The 25,456-nt window shown below is 35.9% G+C and overlaps 1 protein-coding gene across 8 annotated transcripts in view; it reads left to right on the top strand.

Moving 5' to 3' along the window:
• The window catches only part of HMBOX1 (homeobox containing 1), a 298,479-nt gene that overhangs the window by 157,806 nt on the left and 115,217 nt on the right, over positions 1–25,456 (top strand). The gene's annotated exons all lie outside the window — the stretch shown is intronic.

Genomic DNA, 25,456 nt, shown 5'->3' with positions numbered 1-25,456 from the left:
CATTTTACCAATTAAAAAATGATTCATGAGGATAAAGGAAGTTGTGTTTTTAACTACTTTCCTGTATATGAAAACTTTCTTAAGCCATTACTGAGAAGATGAGAGTTAAATGGCTATTATCATTGTCTTCTCTTTGTTCTTTATTTCCCATCCCATTACCCTTGCCACCCTACCCCCACCCTAGTCCCATCCCTAATATGTGGTGTATATGTGCCATTCTGTATTCAGACTGCATTTTTTTAAAATGAGATTCTTAAATTTGGGGGTAGAATGTTGTTGGTATGTAGCCTCACTTTCTTGTATCTCAGTGATTTATAGGACCCTTAAAAAAAAATTAACTATGCCTTAGTCATTAGAGGAGCCAGAAACACTTTCAACTACATTTTGTAGGCAAAGATACAGTGATAGATATGAAAATTAATTTGCTCCTCTGCCTCCTTTTTTTTTTTTTAACATGCCACTAGCAAGCTATGTTTCATCAGGCTTTTCAGCCTCTGTGTCTCAGTTTTATAACCTCTACAGTGAAATCCAAAATCAAATGAAATCCTTGACAACTTCAATATTTTTTCCATTTATCATGATGTTGCTTATTGGTCCAAAGGCTGTAGTCTTTGTTTTTTATCAGTAAGTGCTTCAAATTCTCTTTGCTTTCAGCAAGCAGGGTTGTGTCATCTACATATCACAGGTTGTTAATGAGTCTTTCTCCAATTCTGCTGCTGTGTTCTTCATATAATCCAGCTTCTCAGATTATTTGCTCAGCATACAGATTGAGTAAGTATGGTGAAAGCAGGAGTCAAGAAATCAGACAACATATGGCATTGGGCAAATCTTCTGCAAAAGATCTCTTTAAAGTGTTAAAAAGCAAATATGTCACTTTGAGGACTAAAGTGCACATGACCCAAGCCGTGGTATTTTCAATCATCTCGCATGCGTGCGAAAGCTGGACAGTGAATGTTTTAGTCATCTAGTGGTGCTATAACAGAAATACCACAAGTGGATGGCTTTAACAAAGAGAAGTTTATTTTCTCACAGTCTAGTAGGCTAGAAGTCCAAATTCAGGGCGCTGGCTCCAGGGAAGGCTTCTCTCTCTACTGGCTCTGGAGGAAGCTCCTTGTCATCAGCCTTCCCTTGGTTTGGGAGCATCTCAGCGCAGGAACCTCAGGTCCAAAGGATGCGCCCTCCTCCTGGCACTACTTTGTTGGTGATATGAGGTTCCCAACTCCTTGCTTACTTCCCTTTCCTTTTACCTTATCAGAGATAAAAGGTGGTGCAGACCACACCTCAGGGAAACTCCGTTATATTGGATTGGGAATGTGACCTGGTAAGGGTATTACAATGCCACCCTAATCCTTTTTATCATAAAATTACGATCACAAAATGGAGGACAACTGCAGAATACTGGGAATCATGGCCTAACCAAGTTAATATACACATTTTGTCAGGGGGACATAATTCAGTCCATGACAGCAAATAAGGAAGACCAAAGAAAAATTAGATGCCTTTGAATTTTGGTGTTGTTGAAGAAGATTGAATATATCATGGACTGCTAGAAGAATGAAAAAATCTACCTTGAAGAAGTTACATCCAGAATGCTGCTTAGAAGCAAGGATGACGAGACTACATCTCACTTAATTTGGACATGTTATGAGGAATGACCAATCCCTGGAGAAAGATATGCTTAATAAAGTATAGGGTCAGAGGAAAACCTGCAATGAGGAGGGTTTACACAAGTGGCTGCAACAAGGGGCTCAGTCATAGCAGTGATTGTGAGGATGGCACAGGATGGGGCAGCGTTTCATTCTGTTGTACATAGGATTGCTATGAGGTTGATAATGAGTTGGAACCAACTCTACAGCACCCATCAACAACACTGAAATACTGGATTTGATCTTCAGCAGTACATTCCAGTCTTAAGATATTATTTCTGTCCCCCAGACATTGATACATACTAAAGCTAATTTACCTAAAAGATTGTTATTAACCATTAATTTAGTTAAAAAATGAAATGAGTCTTTATTTTCATCCTAAGAATCTAAGGTCTGCCAGTCTTCTGTAATATGTGTATGTGTTTGTGTGTGTGCACGTGTGTGTACACATACACATAATATATTTTTATAAATGATACATGTCTTAGTTATCTAGTACTGCTATAACAGAAATACCACAAGTGAGTGGCTTCAACGAACAGAAGTTTATTTTCTCACAGTCTAGTAGGCTAGAAGTCCAAAATCAGGGCGTCAGCTCTAGGGAAATGCTCTCTCTCTCTGTCAGCTCTGGAGGAAGGCCCTTGTCATCAATCTTTCCCTAGACTAGGAGCTTCTCATCCCAGGGACCCCGGGTCCATGGGACGCACTATTCTCCTGGCTCATGTTTCTTGGTGGTATGAGGCCCTCATGTCTCTCTGCTTGCTTCTTTCTTTTACATCTCAAAAGAAATTGATTTGAGACATAACCTAATCTTGTAGATTGAGTCCTGCCTCATTAACATAATTGCCACTAATCCCACCTTGTTAACATCATGTGAGTAGAATTTACAGGACACAGGAAAATTACAACAGAATGCAAAACATAGACAACCACACAATACTGGGAATCATGGCCTAGCCAAGTTGACACACATTTTGGGGGGAAAGTTCATAATAACACCTTTGTTCATGGTAAAAGACTAATTAAATGTATGTCTTTCAGTATAGAAATCTTAAAGAGAACACAAATCGTAAACAGTGTGTGAATTTAATTGTTGTAATCTTTAGGTATTCTTCAATAGCACATTTTTAAACAAGTTATTTCCTTTATCTTCAAGGACTTAGTTATGCTGCTAAAGACACTGTGAGAGCAAGTAAGCAGGTTTTACTGAAACCTACTGATGAGTGCTGTGAAAAGATGCAGTGTTGTTATCTAGCACTTTTACTTCAGCTCTAAGATTAGAAACAATAATATTTTCTAATTTGCCAGCCTAAAAAATGACAAAATTTTAGTGTTACAGGACAGCATCACAAAGCTGATTTTTGTCCTGGGAGGAGGGGAGAGCATGTCTGAATACTCTGCATCTTAAATCATCTTGGACTTTTGAAATACTAGCTTTGGAAACCCATCCAGTATTGATGCAGATCATAATAAAATACCTTAGAAAGGCATTCCTTAGGCATGTCTAAGAGCATTAGAAATACTGTAATGGGTTAAGCATGATATATCAAATATTACCTTTTTGAAAAGGGAAACCCAGGGATATGTTCTAATGTCTAGTACTCAAATATAGGCCATGGAACAGCAGTTTTGGCATCAGCTGGGAGCTTGTTAGAAATGTAAAAATAGAGAGTACCACCCTAAATCTACTGAATCTGAACTTGCTTTTTAACCGGCTCCCCCAGCTTTAGGTTTGAGACGTACTGCTCCAGGTTAGACCTAAAGTTAACCTATTGTGGTTAGCTTTCCAGACATTAATGTCAATGGATTAACAATGTTTAGCATTGCCTTACTAAGTAAAAGTCATCAGGATGCATCCTGCTGTTTTTGAAAATATATTTACATATTTATTTGTTTTATCACATGGTCCATCCTTTTTCTACCCCATACCGTCTCCATATTGATACTTCCTGATTCTCTTCTTTTTCTTCTAGCCATTCAATGTTTGCTTCATATTTATTTGGTGTCTCCGAAAGGTGTGGTCTTAGTCATTTGCCCTTTCCCCAGACAGAAGAGTTCCTTGAATTCGTCTTGTGAAAGTTTCAGCTCACTTGTGAAATTGCTTTATAAAACTCTCTTTTAGAGCTATAGATATTTGTCATCATCATCATTAAAACTTAAGCTGTCACTTCTTTTTTGATAACTCTTAAAGTTGCATATTTGAGCCTTACTACTTTAAGGGAAAAAAAATAACTTTTTTTGTATTCTGGTGTTATATTTCCTTCCAGTTCTCTTTTACGACATTTTTATTCAGGCTTCTTATCTTTTCAAACACTGCACATTTAAAATTGAATCTATTATTTTGTTCCCCAAACTGGTTTTCCTTCCCAATTATGTTGCTTTTGTCAGTGTTATAAATATTCTTCTAGCCTCTTAACTTAGAAAAAGATTAATGCTGTTTTCAGTATTGAATTTTATTCATCTTTATCCCTATTTTCCTATCTCCATAACAGCTTTCCCTCATCACTTCAGGTTCTGAGCCAAACTCTACCTTTTGCACTCTTAGCAGACAGCCTGTCTTCTTGCTTCTCCATCTGTTATGAAGTCTTTAAGTTTCTTCCCTTTAACTCTTCTACTTATCTTCTGAGTGCTCTTTTTTCTTTTTTAAGATTTACTTCCATATTATTACCTATTTATTATATATTTTGTTATTTTTATTATCACCTTTGTCCCCTTTGTATTTTAAATATCTCCCTCTTCACTGATCCTTCTCCTTAACCTATGAACATGCTTGTCTTCCCAGCCTTAACATTTTTTCCGTTGACCCTACTTCTCTTTGGTTATTTTCCTTACTTATACTTAACCTTTTTTGGCAGAAGTTCCCAAGAAAGTAGTCTATGGTATTAACTTTTTTTTCCCTCTTCTCCTATCCCTCATTGACTTCATACTCTTGTATAATTTGAGTTCTACTGGCCCTACCAGTGTTTCGAAACTGCTTCTTCAAAGCTCATCTATGGTTTCTTACAAAACCAACCACCTCTAAGATTAAGTAAGAAAGAGTGCTTTGAACTTAACTCTTTCTTTCATTGTATATGTAAAGAAACAATGGTCCAAATAGTTTAAGTGATCTGTTCAAAGTCAAATAGTGACGTTGTGGTAGAGTGGGACTCAGAACACACTTCTGACGTTCAATCTTTTATTCTTCCTACTCTATTGCAATTTATAAAGGCAATACAGAAATATTTGATGATACATGAAATACCAACACCACTTTAAATATCTTTTCTGTTTAATAATTACATATAACCAAAGCAAGTTATGTTGGATTCAGTGATATCTCAAATAATTTAAGTAACTATTTTGAATTGAAACAAATGAATTTTGTTGTATAATTTCTTTAAGTAAATATTCCTAGTGTAATCAATATGATCAACATAAAACAATTTTATGCATTTTAGATTGAATTTTGTTGGAAATTTTTTTAAATAACATTTGATATAAGTGATTAAAGAAAATATAAACCCCAATATGTTATGTTCTTTATATATGTTTACATTTCTTCTAGCAAAATGAGTTTGTCTGTCTTAAAAATGAAGATTCCTACTTATAAGCCATCTTTTAAAAGAAAAATGTTTTTGTTTTTGTAAATATTTATTCTGTTCAGTATTTGAAATCCAGTATGGTCTTACTTCCCACCCTAACCACAGGATTTGGTGCTATTAAAATCATTTTCCCCCAATTTCACCCTTGTACTACTTGTTCTTCCCCTTCATTCCTAAACTAAAAGCATGCATTTATCCTCCCTTGATCAGAAATCTTTGATTTGGTACTTCATTGTCTTAAAAATGAAACATCTTATAATCTGACTTCCAGCCTTCTTTTTTATTGCCATCTTCTATTTGGTATACTCCCTAGCTAAATTCACTTACCGTTTCCAGAATTCTGCTCACTTGGATGCTTCAAAATTGTTGGTTGTACCTAGGGTGCCTTTCTCCTCCTCATCTCAGCTTCATCAATTCCTGTTTATCAAGATTATCTCATTCTGCCTTCTTGGATCACTTTAGCCGATGCCAACTATTTATTTATTAGTTACACTTAGTTCACTACCCTGAGGTTTAGTACTCATTTCAGTTATACATACTAGCATAATATCAAATGCAATAACCTCTTCTTATTTATCCCCAGAGAATCTAGCATTGTGTATGTACTCTGAACATTTTATATTTACCTAGCTGCCTTGTAGAATAAAGGAACTGACTGTTGGTGATGCCAACACCAAGTTACATGTGTGAACAATTGTCCAGCATGACAGTGTCCAGTAGTGCTCCCTTTCCACAAGTGTTCATTTGCTCAAGAAGTGCTACATGAATTTCTGTCCTTAAGGAACTCACATTTTTCTTTTGTCTACTTTAATTTAATTATTTATATAAGGCAGGGGAAAGAAGAGAAGAGAGGATGGTTGATAACCGGAATGGTTCATTTTCCTATTGGGCAGGTTACTGAATTCATGTGTTTCTCATGTATCCTTGATTGTGTTACATTTTTTCTCCCAGCCCATCCAGCTATTATGCTGAAATCAGTTGCGGGGCTTCTCATTCTAGAGACGAGATCTAGCTAGAGAATACTGTGTTAGAACAAAAATAAAGTCTGGCCCTCATAATTGGCACACCTAGGGTAAAGTGTGCCTGGTTAAGGGATCATGTAGGCATCCAGAAGTCATTCACTAGGGTACCAGATCAGTATATCATAAAACAAAACAAAATAAGCCCATTGCTGTCGAGTTGATTGCAACTTATAGTGACCCTATAGGACAGAGTAGAACTGCCCCGTAGAGTTTCCAAGCAGCAGCTGGTGGATTTGAACTGCTGACCTTTTGGTTACCAGCCATAACTCTTAACCACTGTACCACCAGGGCTCTCCTGATCAGTATAAAGATACATTTTTTTTTTTTTGTCTTTAAACAAATTAGTCAAATGTATCTTAGAGGAATATCTGCTTGATGAAACCTACCCTAAAATGTAGTTTAGGACGTGGTGCTCCAGAATCTTGCCTTGTAATGAACTCTTTTTAAAAGTTGATTAAGTTCAGCTCTAATATGTGAAGTAATGAAATAAATCAACCTTTAGATAAAAATAGAACGAGTGGTGCATAACAAAACAAATGCTAAATGAAAAAGTGTGTGAGGTGCAAAATTATAACACATGTTAATGTTCCAGAAACAAATACAGAGGTTTCTTTTTATAGATTTGAAGGATTTGTATGATAAACAAGAAGTTCATGGGTGGGGTCTGTATAAATAATATCCCACTGATAGGAAAAATGACAGTATAAACAGGATATAATAACAGTGCCTGCTAAATTTCCCAGCATGTTATTTGTAGCTGCTTTCGCAGAGTCGCAGCTTCTCCCACCGAGGGTGGAATTTTACCTCTCTAAGAGGTCAACCAGAATTCTAAATTCTTACTAACAATGGTAGGGGTGGTGAGAATAGCCTTTTGTTTTAGTAATAAACATGTGTGTTCTGCATTCACTTTCAAGGTAAAACATTTTCCTGCATCTTCCAGCGGTTTGTTCTTCATTCTAACAAGTGTGTTTATTCCCAAAATATTAGGCTGTTTTAGAATTCCTAAAACATGATTTTTTTAAAAAAATGAACTATCTGGGGAAAATCAAGAGGGTAGAATAAACGAGTAAATGAGTAGTGCTTGAGTGGGTGTGTATCAGCCAAAGAAATATAGTAATTGGATTCATGTTCTCTTTAATAAACTATGGAGGAAGGAAAAAAAATTACCATCTCTGAAATTTAAGAAATTTATCAGAATTCTATTGTTTTCTTGAATCATGGTAGCATAATAGAAGAGCAACAGAATACCAAGGTTCTAGTCCTTCTGCCACTAAATAGGCTTGTGACCCTGGAGCAAGTCGTTTAGTTTCTCCGAGCTTCAGATTGCTTGTTTATAAAATGAGGGGCTTTGACCAGATATTTTCTGAGTGCCTTTTCCAGTGGTAACATTTTAATGTGTTTTAAACTGCAATTACATTTAACAGGTGTGTATCTTATATGTATTTCATGATTTTCTCTCCCAAAATGTAAGAATTTGTGTAAAAAAAAATTCTGAATTGTACTCACATCACCTCCCTTTTTAAATTTACCTCTAAAATGAAGAATAAAAATATTGTATGTCTAATGATAATTTCTTTACATAGATGGATATATATTGACCCTCCTCCTAGTTGGAGAACTCGAGACCAGATATTAAAAACCAACTAAAGTGTCAATATATTTTTAAAAGCTTTTGGCATTGTCGCTGTCAGATTACCTCTAATTTGTTTTTTTCAAAACAATTAACCTAGGATACACTTGAGACTCCTGGGCTTATTATTCTTCAGTTATCTCCCTGCTAAGTTTAGTCTTAGAAATGAAAATGAAAAAAAAAATTATATGAGCCCCAAAATGCTCATCTAAAATTATTAAGAAAAATAGGGTGCTATTTGATAAATGGGTAAAGGTGTTGGTGAAAATTTACTGCAGATATTTATCCAATACCCCATGTTCTCTGGCAAGTACTGTGCCATGGCAACTGTGTTTAAAAAAAAAAAAAAAAAATTGATGGGTACAAATGAGAAAAAATCTTGGAAAAATTACAACAGTATATTTCTTGGTCTGGCAGAATGATTGTAAGTAATTTTTAAATTTCTATTTTATTTGTGCAGTTTCTAAAATTTAAAAAAATATGATTAGAAACTCTAAGCACTTCAATTTATTTCTTGGAATGGGGACAGTTAATAAATGCAACAAAATCTAATTAAGAGATTGTCTCGCCTTCTTGTCAAACCCAGTTTTGTGTTTGTTTCTTTTTTTCTTTCCATGTGGCTCAGGAAATAACCCCGCCGCCACTGGAAGATAAGTCGGAGGAAGGTTAGCTCCATTTTCTATTAATTACATATCAAATCTAAAGTGACCATAAGTGAAAAGATAACAGATATGCTAGACATGAGTATAGTTAAAGAAATTTGGGTAAAACTAACATTTGGTAGTCCATATACTTCCTTTGAACTCTCAGGTATCTAAACTCTTGAGAAGCATGCTGAACGTGAGCTCAGACTCATACCAGCTTGGCTTAAGTAGTTTGAACATTATGAATCACCAGATTTTAAACCCATCTTCTAATTTATCTACTTCTACCACTCAGTGTTTCCTCTAATTTTTAATTTATGCCAAAAAGAATTTGCTACCTGAGCAGAAAACTCTGAAGAACACAGAAATTTATCTGGCATATTTAATGGCATGCATAATGATTTATGTTACATGATTTTTTCCTCCTTTCATTCTAAGACCCAGCCTGCTGATATTCCATCTACTTGATCCTATCCCAATGAAACACATTTAGGGTGGAGATGAGTCCTAAGATAGAAGCCCCCTGTGGAAGTCAGTACCTGGGATGGGGATGACTCTATTTCTTTTGTCCAGGTAAACAAAAGAATAGAGACTGAACTTGGGAAGGAGTTTGATGGTTATAGTAGCTAGAATGGTTACAAGATTTCTATGAAATAGCTGTGGGAAGAAGAGAGAAGCTTTTTTGAACAGCTCTATCTGTAACTCGGGAAGAACAGGTGTTCCTAGTTCTTCAGCATGGTGGATTTTCCTGCTTCTGCCAGCAGCTTGTTCCCCCTTGTAACAAGTATATCTATTCCCAAAATATTGGTAAATCAGGACTATTCTTATTTAAGTTTGGTTGGCCTCATAATGTTTCAAGGGAATGAACATTTTAATGCAGAAAGGGAGAATTTTGGAATATGAATGCCTTTGGTGGAGGACAGGACTAGTTAGGAGCTTTTAGGTGGCACTGAAATACTTCAAACCTAGGCAGTTGTGGGGAGAGGGCAATAATGTGTTGGAAGATAGGAGAGGAGCAAGGAAAAAGACTGGCAGAAAATAAGTGTTATTGAAATTTTTATATACTTCTGGCCTTGCCACTTATTCTCCCAAACACCAACTGAAATAACAAAAAGACAACCGAATTAAAAAATGGGCAAAAGATGTCAATAGAAATTTCTCCAAAGAAAATATGTAAATGGCCAATAAGCACACAAAAAGATGCTGAACATCATTAGTCATTAGGGACTAAATGCAAATCAGAACCACAATGGTGAGGATGTAGAGAAATTGGAATCCTCATACATTGCTGTTGGGAATGTAAAGTGGTACAGCTACTGTGGAAACAGTTTGGTAGTTCTTCAAAAAGTTAAACCTAGAATTACAATATGACCCAGCAATTCCACTCCTAGGTATATACCCAGAAGACTTGAAAGCAGGAACTCAGCTGCTTGTAGACCGATGTTCATTACAGCATTATTCACAATAGTGAAAAGGTTTAAACAGCCCGAGTGTCCATCAGCAGATGAATGGATATATACAATGGGATATGTCATGGATTGAATTGGGTCCCCCCAAAATATCTGTCTGCTTGGCTGTGCTAGGTCATGATTCCTTTGTATGATTGTCTCCCATTTTATCTTCTGATGTGATTTCCGTATATGTCGTAAATCCTGTCACTATGATATAATGAGATGGATTAGTGGCAGTTACACTGATGAGGTCTGCAAGATTAGGTGGTGTCTTAAGCCAGTCTCTTTTGAGATATAAAAGAGAGAAGTGAGCAGGGAGACATGGGAACCTCATACCACCAAGAAAGCAGTGCTGGGAGGAGTGCGCATCTTTTGGGCCTGAGGTTCCTGTGCTGAGATGCTCCCAGACCAGGGAAGACTGATGACAAGGACCTTGCTCCAGAGCCAGCAGAGAGAGAAAGCCTTCCCCTGGAGCTGATACCTTGAATTTGGACTTCTAGCCTATTAGACTGTGAGAGAATAAGCTTCTCTTTGTTAAAGCCATCCACTTGTGGTATTTCTGTTATAGCAGCACTAGATGACTAAGACAATATTATTCAGCCATAAGAAGAAATGTAGTTCTGATACATGCTGTAACATGGGCGAAGTTTTAAAACATTATGCTAAGTAAAATTTAAAAAAAAAAGTGAAATTAGCCAGATACAAAAGGACAAATATTGTATGATATCATTTATATGAAGTATTTAGAATAGGCAAATGCATCCAAACAAAAGTAGATTGGTGGCTACCAGGGACTTGGGGGAGGAAGGAATGAGTTATTGCTTACTGAATTTCTTTTTTAGCTGATGAAAAAGTTTTGGATGGTAGTGGTTACACACATTGTCAATGTAATTAATGTCATTGAATTGTATGCTTAAAATGGTTAGGGTGGCAAGCTTTGTGTTGTATTATACCACGATGAAAATTTTTTTTAATTCCTTACATACTGTTTAAATGACAAAATCTCATGAATGCATGTGTTAACAGGATATTTCAGATAGCATTTATATCTACATCAGAAAAACAATGTTGGTAGGGTTTGAATCATAGGCTGTGGAATTGTCCTTTTGTAACACAACCAGATGTAATTATGATCATTTAAGAAAACTTTCTCAGAATTCCCACCAAAGGAATTTTACTAGTTTTATATAGGTTTCCAACTTGAAAGTTAACATCTGCTCAGAAAATAGGCAGATTTCTACAAATGAGATGTAACTGTTTCCAGATTGAAAAGGTTTAGTTTCTGTTAGGAGAAAGCTTATTTTCAAATCTTTTTCGTTTACCAAGATTATAAATATTTTTGCAGAGTGCATTTGGAATTTTTTCTTATCCTTTGGATTCTGGAAAATAAGAACAGATGTTGTCCTGTGGTTCATAAAGTCTTACTTTATTATTACTACTATTTACTTTTTTAAAATTACTTTTTTTTTTTTTTTTACATTTTTCTCATCATTTTTAATTGTTGGCAGTTAACCTAACACATGAGCTTACTAACTTTTTTCATAGGAAAAAACTCCAGCCTCTTCTATTCATAAATACCCGTATTTTTCACTTTCTTCTATTCATAAATACCCGTATTTTTCACTTTGGTGATGGCTAAGCAAGAACTGGAGTGAAAATTTCAGAGGATACTTACTGTGGTTAGAAGTCTCAATTCTCTACAGTTCTTGAAATATCATTGTGCTACTAGGGCTTTTAACATTTCAAATGCAGTGTATAGGGCTGTACATTATACTGTAAAGGTTATGAAGGTTGATTTTCAAGTATAAAACAAGATCTCTCTTCCACTCATATTTAAAGTAGAAACTGTATTTTTAAAAATTTTATTCTGCCATAAAATGTGACCGTGCTTTAGAAGGGTTAAGCATGGATGTGTTTTATCCTCCTTCAGTAATTTCCATTTTGGTTTCTCCTCAATTCTTGTTTCCTAAGGTTGTGGAGAAAAACCTGTACTTAATATATAATATTCCTTTGACTGTTTCATGAAATATTTCTTAACCTTTTAGAGATTGAATTATGTTCCCCCAAAATACGTGTTGTAAATCCTAATCCCATTTAGGAGTAGGGTTTTCTTTGTTATATTAATGAGGCCATTATCAGTTTAGGGTGTGTTTTAAGCCAATCACTTTTTTGAGCAGATTAGGCACAGAAGTAAGCAAGCACAGATGAGGGAAGGTAGGTGTTTATGCTGCAAGAAAATCACTGAGGAGCAGAAGCTAGAAAGAGACCAAGGACTTTCCCCCAGAGAGAAAGCTTCCCCTCAAGGCAGCACCCTGAATTTGGACTCTAGCCTCCTAAACTGTGCGAAAATACATTTCCCTTCATTAAAGCCACCTACTTGTTATATTTCTGTTACAGCAGCACTAAGAAACTAAGACACTGACATAATTTTCATTATATTGCAAAAAAAGAAAACCACAAGGATAGATGACAAAAAAGAAGTTATATCCTAGTAAGAAAATCAAAAGATAAGTATCTGATAAAATGACAAAACCTGAAGATTCAGCTGTATGTAGTCCATGTGGGTCTTTAGGCAGTATTATTAATAACTTCTTTTTCTGCAGAAAAAAAGGTTCTAAAGGGAATAAATACCCCATTTTTTGTAAACTGAAGATAGGGGCCTATACGTATTAGAGAATCTTTCTGTTAATAAATAAGGTCATGGATAGATTTTAATTCAGGAATTTGGCATCTGTTGTTACAAATAATTTGTTCAGTCAGGAAGGTGTACTAGATTTAGTAATATGAAATGACTAAATTTATTAAGTAATATGAGATTATAAAACCTGAGTAGGTAAGAGACTGAACCCTGAGGTAGCCAAACTACAGCTGAGGACCTTCACATCTGAGAGACCCATAAAATTTGGAAGCAATTGTTCAAATTCTTCTGGTTCTTAAGAAAGCTTTTATATCATTCTCTGTCAACTTGAGCTAAATTTGGTTATATCATTTGAACCTCAGAAAATAAACTTTGAGGTGTACAGGGGAAATTTGTTTATTCAGTTGTTTGTAATTCCTTTATTGAGATAAATTTACATTAAATAAAATCCACCCATTTTAAGAGTAGAGTTCTCTGAGTTATGCCAACATTGTACAGTATACATTGTATATTACCACAATTAAGATACAGAATATTTTCATTATTCTAAAATGTTCCCTCATGCCTCTTTGCACTCATCAAGCTCTCCTTGTCCCTCACCCCTAGCAACTACTAATCTGCATTCTGTCACTGTAGCTTGCCTTTTTCTGGAACTTCATGTGAATGGAATCATACAATACATACCTTTTATGACTGACTGCTTTCACTCAGCATGGTGTTTTTTGAGATTAATTAGTGTTGTTGGATGTATTAGTAGTTCTTAACTTTTAAATACTGAGTTACTCTTATTGAATACAAAAAATTAATTTATCCATCAGTCAGTTGATGGACATTTGGGTGTTTCTAGGTTTGGGCTATTATAATTAAGCTACTGTAAACGTTCGTTTACAGGTTTTTGTGGGGGCATATGTTTTCATTCCCCATGGGTAAATACCTAGGAATGAGATTTTAGCATTGTTAGTAAGTTGAACTTTTTAAGAAACTGGGAAACTGTTTTCTAAAATTGTTGTACCATTTACAGTCCCATCTGCAATGTATGAGATTTCCAGGTGCTCTACATCCTCTTCAGCACTTGATGTTTAAGTTTAGGTATTCTAAGTTCTAGTGCATATATAATGGTATTTTATGCTAATTTTATGTGTGTTTTCCTAGTGACTAATTATGTTGAGCATTTTTTCTTATGTTCATTTGCCTTTCATGTATCTTAGATGAAGTAAATGTCTTCGAATCTTTTGAGTTTTTTTTTTTTTTTTAAATCACATGATTTGTCAAGTTATAAGAGCTCTTAGTGTGTTCTGGGTACAAGTCCTTAAATATATATTTTGCAGATATTTTCTCCTAGTCAGTGGCTTGTGTTTTTATTTTCTTAATGTTGTCTTATAGGAAAACTTATTTTTAATTTTGATGAAGTCATATTTATCTTTTTTCCATGATAATTCATGTTTTTTAGTGTCCTATCTAAGAAACTTTGCCTAAATGAAATCTCAAAGATTTTATCCTATGTTTTATTCTAGAAATTTTACAGTGTCCTAATTTTGGGTCTGTGTACCTTTTCAGGTTAATTTTTGTAAATGTGTGAAGTAAAGATTGAGGTTGTCTCCCCCTACCCAGCCCCCACTCCATATAGGTATCCAATTGTTTCAACACCGTTGGCTGGAAAGACTGGTCTTTCCCCATTTGATTACATTGGCACCTTTGTTGAAAATCAGTTGAGCACATATATGTGGGTCTGTTTCTACTTCTCTATCCTGTTCCATTAATTTTTATGTCTGTCTTATACCAATACAAAACTATGTAGACGGTGTAGATTAATAGTAAGTTTTGAAATCAGAAATTGTAATTTCTCTTAACTTTCAATATTCTAGGTCTTTTGCATTTCCATATACATTTTAGGATCAGCTTGTAATTTCTAGGAAAAAGCATGTCTCTAGTGAGATTGAGACTCAGATTGTGTTGCATATATAAATCAATCTCGGGAGAATTGACAGCTTAATGATACTGAATATGCCAGTCCATGAACATGGCATATCTCTTCATTTGTTTAAATCCAAACCCAGTGCTGTCGAGTCGATTCCGACTCATCATTTGTTTAGGTGTTCTTTAATTTCTCTCAAGTACCTTTGTAGTTTGCACATATATTCTTATGTTTACCTCTGAATATTTTATGTGTTTATTGCTACTATATTGGCATTATCTTTTTAATTTCAGTTCCCAGTTGTTTGTAGTATGTAGAAATTCAATTGATTTTGGTATATTGACCTCGTGTTCTGTGACCTTGCAAAATTCATTTATTTGTTCTAGTAGAATTTTTTAAATCCATAGGATTTTCTATGCAGACAGCCATGTTATTGCTGATTAAAGATAGTCTTACTTTTTTTCTTTGCAGTCGGTATGTCTTCCATTACTTTTTCTTGCCGTATTGCATTGACTGGAACGACCAGGTCAATGTTGAATACGGTGATGAAAACAGACATTCTTATCTTGTTCTCAATCTTAAGGAGCAAGCATTCAGTTTTTCACCATTAAGTATGATCTTAGCTGTAGGTTTTTCATACATGCCCCTTATCAAGATGTCCTGCAAGGGAAGTTCACTTCTATTTTAGTTTCTGAGAGTTTTTATTTTTTTTTAGTCATTAATGGATGTTGTATTTTGCCAAATGCTTTTCCTGTATCTTTTGTTGTGATCGTATGGTTTTTCTTTTTAAATTTTATTAATATGATGAATTACCTTGATTGATTTTCACATAATAAATCGATCTTGTATCACTAAGCCATAATGAATTATTTCTTTTTGTGGCTTGATTAAATTTGCCAATATTTTGTTAAGAATTTTTATTTTTCATTTTTATTTTTATTTACATCTATGTTCCTAAGGGGGGTATATTAGCCTCATATAGGGTGAGATTTTTCATTTTTGCTGTTCTGTTTTTATAATGTTCTTGTCTAGTTTTATTATTGTGATAATGCTGGCCTCGTAAAATGGGCTCAACAGTGTTCCCTTGTCTTCTCTTTTCTGGAAGAGTTAGTATAGAATTGGTATTATTCCTTAAATGTCTGTCTTGAGCTAGTGCCTTTTTTATTACGGTGAATATCTTACACTGGATCTAATCCTGTTGAGCTTTACCCTGCACTAATGTCAACAGAATAAAATAGAGCAGTAAGATTATTGGGTCCTTAAAACCTCAAAGGTTGCCAGCATTGTACTGTATGATTTTACCCTTGGCAAGAATGTTTTCTTATGCCATTTGCCTGAAATAACAGGATAACAAAAAACAAACTAAATTGAATTGGCTTTTGATTCAGCAGTACCCACTCCCCTGTATCCTTATGATGCCTTGCTTAAACTATGAGATTTTGCTTCCTATCGTAATCAACATGATGGCAACTGTTTTTGAGGGCAGTGGTGCTTCAGTAGATATCTTTGCTATCTAGTGCCACTGTAACAGAAATACCACAAGTGAGTGGCTTTAACAAACAGAAATTTCTTTTCTCCCAGTTGAGGAGGCCAGAAGTCTGAATTCAGGCCACTAGTTCTAGGGGGGAAACCCTGGTGGTATAGTGGTTAAGTGCTACGGCTGCTAACCAAAGGGTTGGCAGTTTGAATCTGCCAGGCACTCCTTGGAAACTCTATGGGGCAGTTCTACTCTGTCCTATAGGGCCGATATGAGTTGGAATCGACTCGACGGCACTGGGTAGTTCTAGGGTAAGGCTTTCTTCCTGTTTCATCTCTTGGGGAAGGTCCATGTTTGTCTCTTTACCAGCTCTGTTTCTTGGTTCCTTGATGATCTTCCTGTGGTGTAGCATCTGTCTTCCCCCATCTGTGCTCTTTCATGTCTTAAAAGAGATTGACTTAAGACACACCCTACATAATACTGCCTCATTAGCGTAACAAAGAAAAACGCATTCCCAAATGGGATTATAACCACTACAAGTCAAAAAAACCCAAACCCACTGCCTTCCAGTCAATTCCGACTCCTAGTGACTCTATAGAACAAAATAGAACTGCCTCCTAGGGTGTCCAAGCCTGTAAATCTTTATAGAAGCAGGCTGCCATACCTTTCTCCCTCAGAATGGCTGGTGGGTTCGAACAACCGACTTTTTGGTTAGCAGCCAAATGTTTTAACCACTGTGCAACCAGGGCTCCTTATAATCATTAAAGGAGTTAGGATTTACAACATATATTTTTGGAGGGACCCAGTTCAATCCGTAACATTAGTAGAATTCTCACATTCCACGCGGGAGACCCAGGTTAGATTCCCAGCCAGTGTACTTAAAGCTCAGCCACCACTCATTTGTCACCAGAGGCTTGCATGTTGCTGTGATGCTGAACAGGTTTTAGTGAAGCTTCCAGATTAAGATAAACTAGGAAGAAAGACTTGGTGATCTACTTCTGAATATCAGCCAGTGAAAACCCTTTGAGTCACAATAGTCTGATCCTGTTGTACATGAGGTCACCAAAAGCTGAGGGCCGAATCAGCAGCAGCTAACAACAACAACAACAGTAGTTTTAAAAAGGTTGTATGACCTATCTCTAGATCTCCTCCCAAGCAGATCTGTAGTTTGAACACTTTGATTTTAAGGTACATGTCCAATATAATTATTGCCCCAGACTTGTTAAGAAATGTAGAAAGGTTTTTTAATCAACATTCTTAATTTAATGTTTCAAGCTATTTTAAGAACTAGATTATACCATTTTTTAGGATGTGTTTTTTTTTCCTTTGGCTTTTTTTTAACGTGACAGTTGTCTGTTGCACACGGACTTACTATTGCTGAACAATTTTTGTAGGACAGTTATTACCAGTTTGTCTTGATTTTTCTAGGGCATAGAGAATATCTTTGAAATGTTTGAGTGCTATGTGTTAAAATAATTATTATTTCACATAATAGTATTTAGTAAGACCAGTATTTCTTAACTACTGATCACCTTTTTTTCAGTCTTGAACTCAGGTTTATCATCATGCTAAATGCCTACCAGGGTAACAGATAACCATCCATGTGAGTTATAGCTGACTAATGGCTCTGCTTTTCACTAGCATGCACCCCATTAGCTAAACTTCTCTTTTTCAAGGGTTTTTGTTTTTTAGTGATAACTTATTTTATACTTATTAGGTGCTACATTCTGCACTGTTTTATTTTTGAGAGGAAAGTGTTAACTTCCTCAGTTACAGATGAGAATAACTGAGGCGAAAGTAGATTTCAGCTGATTGCTGTTTTGTCTGGCTGCAAAACCAACGTTCTTAACATAAAAATTCACTATGTAGAAATAGTATACTGGAGTGGTCAAAGGCATGAGTTTGAGGGTTCACAATCTGATTTCTGTCACTTATTTGTTATATAACTTTGGGCAAATTACTGAACCTTAGTTTTCCCCTTTGGGAAAAAGAATTTGCCATTGAATCTGTTTTGACTCGTGACGATCTCATGCATGTCAGAGTAGAACTGTGTTCCTTAGGATTTTTTTTTTCCTAATTGTGATTTAGGTGAAAGTCTACAGAGCAAATTATTTTCTCATTACAGAGTTAATACACAAATTATTTTGGCACATAGGTACCCAACCCCATAATGTGTCAACACTGTAGCCTTCTTGTCTTTGCTTTGGGGCTGGGGTACCCATTAGTCTCATATACATGATTGAACTATGAAGCACATCCCTCATGTGTGAAAAGGGTTTCCGGGGCCAATACTCTCAGAGTTTTTCGAGTCTCTGTCACACCAGCAAGTCTGGTCGTTGTGTGTGAATTTGAATTTTGTTCTACATTTTTCTCCCCCTGTGTCCCTCTCTTGTGATCCCTGCCAGAGCAATTGGTGATGGTAACCTGGCACCATGTAGTTGTTCTGGGCTCAGCCTGGTGGAGGTTTTGATAGTTGTGGTCCATTAGTCCTTTGGACTAATCTTTCCCTTGTGTCTTTGCTCTTCTTCATTATCCCTTGTTCCAGCCAGAATGGGACCAGTAAATACATCTTAGATGGCCACTTGCAGGCTTTTAAGACCCCAGTTACTACTCACCACAGTCAGATGTAGAACATGTTCTTTATATACTGTGTTACACCAATTGAGCTGGATATCCTCCGAGACCGTGGTCTCCAGCCCTCAGCCCAGTAGCTCAGTCTCTTAGGATGTTTGGATGTGTCTGTGAAGCTTCTATGATTTTGTCCTGGTCAGGTTGTACTGACTTTCCCAGGGATGTGTACTCTTACCCTTCACCCAAGTTGCCACTTACCTACTATCTAGTTAGTGTTTTTCCCTTTCTACCCCTTTCCTCCCCCGTAACCATCAAAGGTTATTTCTTTCTGTGTGTAAACCATTTCATGAGTTTTTATAATAGTGGTCTCATACAGTTTGACCTTTTCTGATTGACTTATTTCACTCAGCATAATGCCCTCCAGATTTATCTGTTGTGAGATGTTTTGCAGATTCATCATTGTTCTTTATCATTATATAGTATTCCATTGCATGTGTATACCGTAGTCTATTTCTCCACTCATCTGTTGATGGGCACTTAGGTTGTTTTCATCCTTTTGCTGTTGGGAATAATGTTGTATTGAACATGGGTGTGCGTATGTCTGTTTATGTGACGGCTCTTATTTCTCTAGGGTATATTCCTCAGAGTGGGATTACTGAATCGGAGGGTACTTCTATTTCTAGCTTTTTAAGGAAGCTCCATATCATTTTCCAAAGTGGCTGTACCATTTTGCATTCCCAGCAACAGGGCATAGCATTCCCATCTCCCCGTAACCTCTCCAACAGTTGTTATTTTCTGTTTTTCATTCATACCAGTAATGTCAGTGTGAGATGGTATGTCATTGTAGTTTTGATTTGCATTTCTCTAATGGCTAGAGATTGTAAGCATTTCCTTATGTGTCTGTTAGGCGTCTGAATGTCTTCTTTGTTGAAGTGTCTGTCCATAGACTTTGCCCATTTTTGAATTGGATTATTTGTCTTTTTATTGTATAGATGTTGGATTTCCCTATAGATTTTAGATTATTAGACCTTTGTCATATATGTCACAGCCAAAAATTTTTGGAATCGACTTGATGGCAATGGTTTTGGTTTTTGTCTTTTTTTTTTAGTGTTGACCCTATTTTTTCTTCTATTATCTTTATATTTTTTGGTTTTATATTTAGGTTTTTGACCTGTTTTGAATTAGTTTTTGTGTATGGTGTGAGGTGTGGGTCTTGTTCCATTTTTTTGCAGATGGACATCCAGTTTTGCCAGTATCATTTGTTAAAGAGACTGTGTCTTCCTCACTTAATGGACTTTGGACCTTTGTCAAAGATCAGGTGGCCGTAGGAAGTGGATTACACCTGGGTCTCCGTTCTGTTCTGTTGGTCAATGTATCTGACGTTATACCAGTACCAGGCTGTTCTGACTACTGTAGCTGTGTAATAGGTTCTGAGGTCACATAGTGTGAGGTCTCCTACTGTGTTCTTTTTCTTCAATAATACTTTACTTATCCAGGGCCTCTTTCCTTTCCATATAAAGTTAATGATTAGTTTTTCCATCTCTTTAAAGAATACTGTTGGTATTTGAATCAAGATTGCATTGTATTTGTTCATTGCTTTGGGTGGAATTGACATTTTCATAATGTTGAGTCTACCTGTCCATGAACGTGGTATGTTTTTTTCCATTTATGTAGGTCTCTTTTGGTTTGTTACAGTAGTGTTTTGTAGTTTTCTTTGTGTAGGTCTTTTGTGTCCTTGGTTAGATTTAGTCCTAAGTTTTTTTAGGGACTATTATAAATAGTATTGCTTTCCTGATTTCCTTTTCATAGTTCTCTTTATTGGTGTATAGGAATCCAACTGACTTTTGTATATAGATTTTATACCCTGCTACTCTGCTGAATCTTTCTATTAGTTCCAGTAGTTTTCTTGTTGGAGTCTTTAGGGTTCTGTATGTATAGTATTTTATTCAAATAGAACAAGGAGATAATGTGTGGTTTAAAGTCAGGAAAGGTGTGTGTCATTGTTGTGTCTTTTCACCATACTTATTTACTCTATTCTGAGCAAATAATTCAAGAAGCTGGACTATATGAAGAACAGGACATAAGGGTTGGAGGAAGACTCATCAACAACCTGTGTTATGCAGATGACACAACCTTGCTTGCTGAAAGGGAAGAGGACTTGAAGTATTCACTGATGAAGTTCAAAGACTGCAGCCTTCAGTGTGGATTATATACACCTCAACATAAAGAAAACAAAAATCCTCACAACTAGACCAATAAGCAACATCATGATAAATAGAGAAAAGATTGAAGTTGTCAAGGATTTCATTTTACTTGGATCCACAATCAACAGCCATGGAAGCAGCAGCCATGAAATCAAATGGCACATTGCATTGGGCAAATCTACTGCAAAAGACCTCTTTAAAGTGTTAAAAAGCAAAGATGTCACTTTAAGGACTAAAGTGTTCCTGACCCAAGCCATGGGGTTTTCAGTCACCTCATAGACATGCAAAAGCTGGACAATGAATAAGGAAGACCAAAGAAGAATTGATGCTGTTGAATTATGGTGTTGGTAAGGAATATCGAAGATACCATGGACTGCCAGAAGAACAAATAAATCTGTTTTGGAGGAAGCACAGCCAGAATGTGGAATGCTTCTTAGAAACAAGATGGCAAGACCGCGTCTCATATACTTTGGACATGTTATCTGGAGGGGTCAGTCCCTGGAGAAGGACGTCAAGCTTGGTAAACTGGAGAATCAGCAAAAAAGAGGAAGACCCTCAACGAGATAGATTGACACACTGGCTGCAACAGTGGGCTTAAGCATAACAATGATTGTGAGGATGGCAGTGGACAGGGCAATATTTCTTTCTGTTGTACATATTGTGAGTATGAGTCAGAACTGATTCTGTGGCACCCTAACAACAACAACATGTATAGTATCATATCATCTGCTAATGAGGATAGTTTTATTTCTTCCTTACCAGTTTGTTTGCCCTTTATTTCTTTTTCTTGCCTATTGCTCTAGCTAGGACTTCCAGCACAGTGTTAAAAAAAAAAAAAAAAATAGGAGTGGTGATAAAGGGCGTCTTTTTGTTGTCCCATTTCTAAAGGGGAATGTATTCAGCCTTTCTCCATTGAGAATAATGTTGGCTGTTGGCTTTGTATAAAAACCAAAAACCTGTTGACCATCGAGTCGATTCCAACTCATAATGACACTTATAGGGCAGAGTAGAACTGCCCCATAGAGTTTCCAAAGAGCACCTGGCGGATTCAAACTGCCGACCTTTTGGTTAGCAGCTGTAGCACTTGACCTCTGTGCCACCAGGGTATCCTGGTTTTGTATAAAAAAAAAAAAAAATTTAATAAATGCCCTTTATTATGTTGAGGAATTTCCCTTCTGTTCCTATCTCGTTGAGAGTGTTTATCAGGAATGGGTGTTGTACTTTGTCGAATTCCTTTTCTGCATTAATTGAGATGATCATGTGATTCTTTTGTTTTATTTATGTGGTGGATTACACTGATTGATTTTGTAGTGTTGAACCATCCTTGCATACCTTGTATGAATCCCACTGGGTTGTGGTATATTTTTTTTATGTTGAGTTCTATTGGCTAGAATTTTGTTGAAAAGTTTTACATATATATTCATGAGAGATATTGGTTTACAATTTTTTTTTTTTTGTGGCATTTTTGCCTGGTTTTGGTATCAGGGTTATGCTAGCTTCATACAATGAATTTGGAAGTATCCCTTCCTTTTCTGTGTTCTGAAATAGTTTGAGTAGTACTGATGCAAGCTGTTCTCTGAATGTTCGGTAGAATTCTCCACTGAAGCCATCTGGGCCAAAGCTCTTATTTGTTGGGAATTTTTTTATTACTTTTTCAATACGTTATCTTGTTATTCAGATTTTTGGCCTCAGTTTGTGTTAGTTTATGTAAGTAGTGTCTTTCTAAAAATTTGTCTATTTCCTCTAGGTTTTTAAATTTGTTAGAGTTCAGTTTTTCATATTATTCTGTTATGACCCTTTTTATTTCAGTTACATCTATTGTAATGTCCCCCATTTCATTTCTTATTTGGGTTATTTGCTTCCTCTCCTCTTTTTCTTTTGCTCAGTTTGGCCAATGGTTTGTTGATTTTTTTGATCCTTTTAAAGAACCAGCTTTGGATTTTGTTTATTCTTTTTCTATTCTTCATGTCATTTTATTTCTACTCAGATCTTTATTATTTTCTTTCTTCTGGTGGTTCTGGGCTTCTTTTGCTGTTCTTTTTCTATTTATTCGAGTTGTAGGGCTAATGTTGTGTCCCTTGTTTCTTGATGTGTGTGCCTATTGCTATAAATTGACCTCTGAGCACTGCCTTAGCTGTGTCCCATAGGTTTTGATATGATGTGCTTTCATTCTCATTTGGTTCTATAAATTTTTCGATTCCATCTTCAATTTCTTCTATTGCCCAGTGTTTTTTCAGTAAGATTTTCTTTTCCAATTTCCATGCATTTGATTTTTTTCCCCTTGCTCTTCCTGTTATTAATTTCTACTTTAATGATGCTGTGATAAGAGAAGATGCTTTGTATTATCTCAGTGTTCTAGATTTTCTTGAGGGTTACTTTCTGGCCTAAGATGTGGTCTATTCTGAAGAATATTCCATGTGTGTTGGAAAAGTATGTATACTTTGTTTCTGTTGTGTGGAGTGTTCTGTATATGTGTATGAGGTCAAAATGGTTGACTGGCTGTAAGATCTTATGTATCTTTTCTGAGTTTCTTTCTAAATTTCTGCCCTTTAGCAGAGTGATGTGTTCAAGTCTTCTAGTATTACTGTGGAACTGTCAATCTCTCTTTTTCAATGCTTTTAGAGTTTTGTTTTATGTATTTTGGAGCCCTGTCATTGGGTGTGTAGATATTTATTATAGTTGTGTCCTCATAGTAGATTGTTCCTTTAGTCATTATATAATGTCCTCCCTTGCCTTTTATGGTGGATTTGGTTTTAATGTTTATTTTTATCTCAGATTAGTATTAACCTCTTCTGCTTTTTTTTTTTTGGTTGCTGTTTGCTTGATACATTTTTTCCATCCTTTGATTTTTTAATATATTTACATCTTTGTGTCTAAGGTGCCTCTCCTGTGGACAACATCTTGGTAGCTCATGTATTTTTATCCGTTCTGTCACTCTCTGTCTCTTTATGGGTGCATTTTGGCCCTTTACGTTCAATGTGATTATAGATAGGTGTGAGTTTATTGCTGTCGTTTAGTAGTGCTTTTTTTGTGGTGCTGACATTTTCTTTGTTCTTCTTACTCTCCTGTGCTGAGTTCCTTTTGTTTGTGATTTTTTTTTGTTTGTTTTTTCATTATTGTAGGTTTTGTGTTTACTTTGTTTTTCTTCATTATTTTGATGGGTAAGTTTGTTAACTTTCTTTGTGATTACCTTATAATTTGTCCCTATCTACCTAAGTTGAACCAGTCTTTAATTAGTTGATATTGCCTTGCCTTCATCACCTGTTGAATGTTCCATATCTACACAGTATATTCCCCCATTATTGTTCTGACATCGTCATCATTTACAGATTGATGTCTCTAGTTCCCTGTTTTGAATCTTTTAGTTTTGCTTTATTCTTGAGAGTTCATTACCTAGATCAGTATGTGGCTGACACTGACCTGTATCCTAGATTCAGGCTGTTGTCTCATGTTGCTGGTTCTTTAACTGAAGGACTTCCTTTAATAAATCTGGTAAGTTTGGTTTGGTATTTACAAATTCCCTTAATCTTTTTATGTGGAAATGTCCTAATTTCACTACCATATTTGAGAGAGTTTTGCAGGATATGTTATTCTTGTTTGGCAATTTTTTTTTCTTTCAAGGTTTTGTATATATCCTCTCATTGCTTTCTTGCCTGCATGGTCTCTGCTTAGTAATCAGAGTTTAGTCTCACTGCTTCCCCTTTGTATGTGACTATTCGTTTTTCTCAAGCTGCTTTCAGAATTTTTCCTTTGTCATTGGTTTGAAGCCGGCAGGAAGGATTGGATTTCTAATGGCTGATTTTTTTCAGAAGTTGATTGCTAAGCCTTTCTTCCAAGGTGCCTCTGGGTGGACTTAGCCCTCCAGCCATTCAGTTAGCATTTGATCACGTTACCATTTATATACCCAGCGACTCCTCTTCTGGAAAATTCAAATAATGATAATACCTACCTAAAAGTGTTCATAAGTTGAGTAAGTGAGTTAATTTATGTAAAGTTTCTGGCAAACAGTAAATGCCATGAATGTTTTCTTTTGTTATCATTATTAACCATGAGACTTTGCTGCTTTATTTTTAGCCAACAGTCATTTTCCATTTATCACTCTCTGATTTGACTTGTCTGAGGTTAAGCTTCCTAAGACTAAGTATATTAGTAACTGTATTTTTTTGAGCCCTATACCAGTTAATAATCAACTTTTAAAAAGTAAACATATTTACTTTTATTTTAGAAAGTATATTCATATGATTCAAACTTCAGAAGTGCATGAAAGTATACAGTGCTAAATCTCTCTGCTCTCTCTGTCCATCAACCATAGTCCCCTTTCCCAGAAGAGACCAGTGTTACCAATTTCTTCAGAGATATTTTATGCATTGGTAGGCAAATAACAAAAACCAAAACCAAACCTGTTGCCACTGAGTTGATTCTGACTCACGGAAAGCCCATATGTTACAGATTTCCATAGAGTTTTCTTGATGGTAGACTTTACTGAAAATAGTTCACCAGTCTTTGCTTCTTTGGTGCTGCAGGTTGGGTTAGAACCACCAACCTTTAGGTTAGTAGTCAAGCACAAACCATATATACCACCCAGGGACCTTTATAATTGCCTTGACATTTTTCGTTAGTCCTTTTTCCTGTTTTGCCAGATAGTTGGCATGCTATATAAATTATTCTACACCTGTT

The sequence above is a fragment of the Loxodonta africana genome, chromosome 19, assembly GCF_030014295.1.
Source record: "Loxodonta africana isolate mLoxAfr1 chromosome 19, mLoxAfr1.hap2, whole genome shotgun sequence".
Lineage (NCBI taxonomy): Eukaryota > Metazoa > Chordata > Mammalia > Proboscidea > Elephantidae > Loxodonta > Loxodonta africana.
This window is presented reverse-complemented; position numbering and strand designations above follow the sequence as displayed.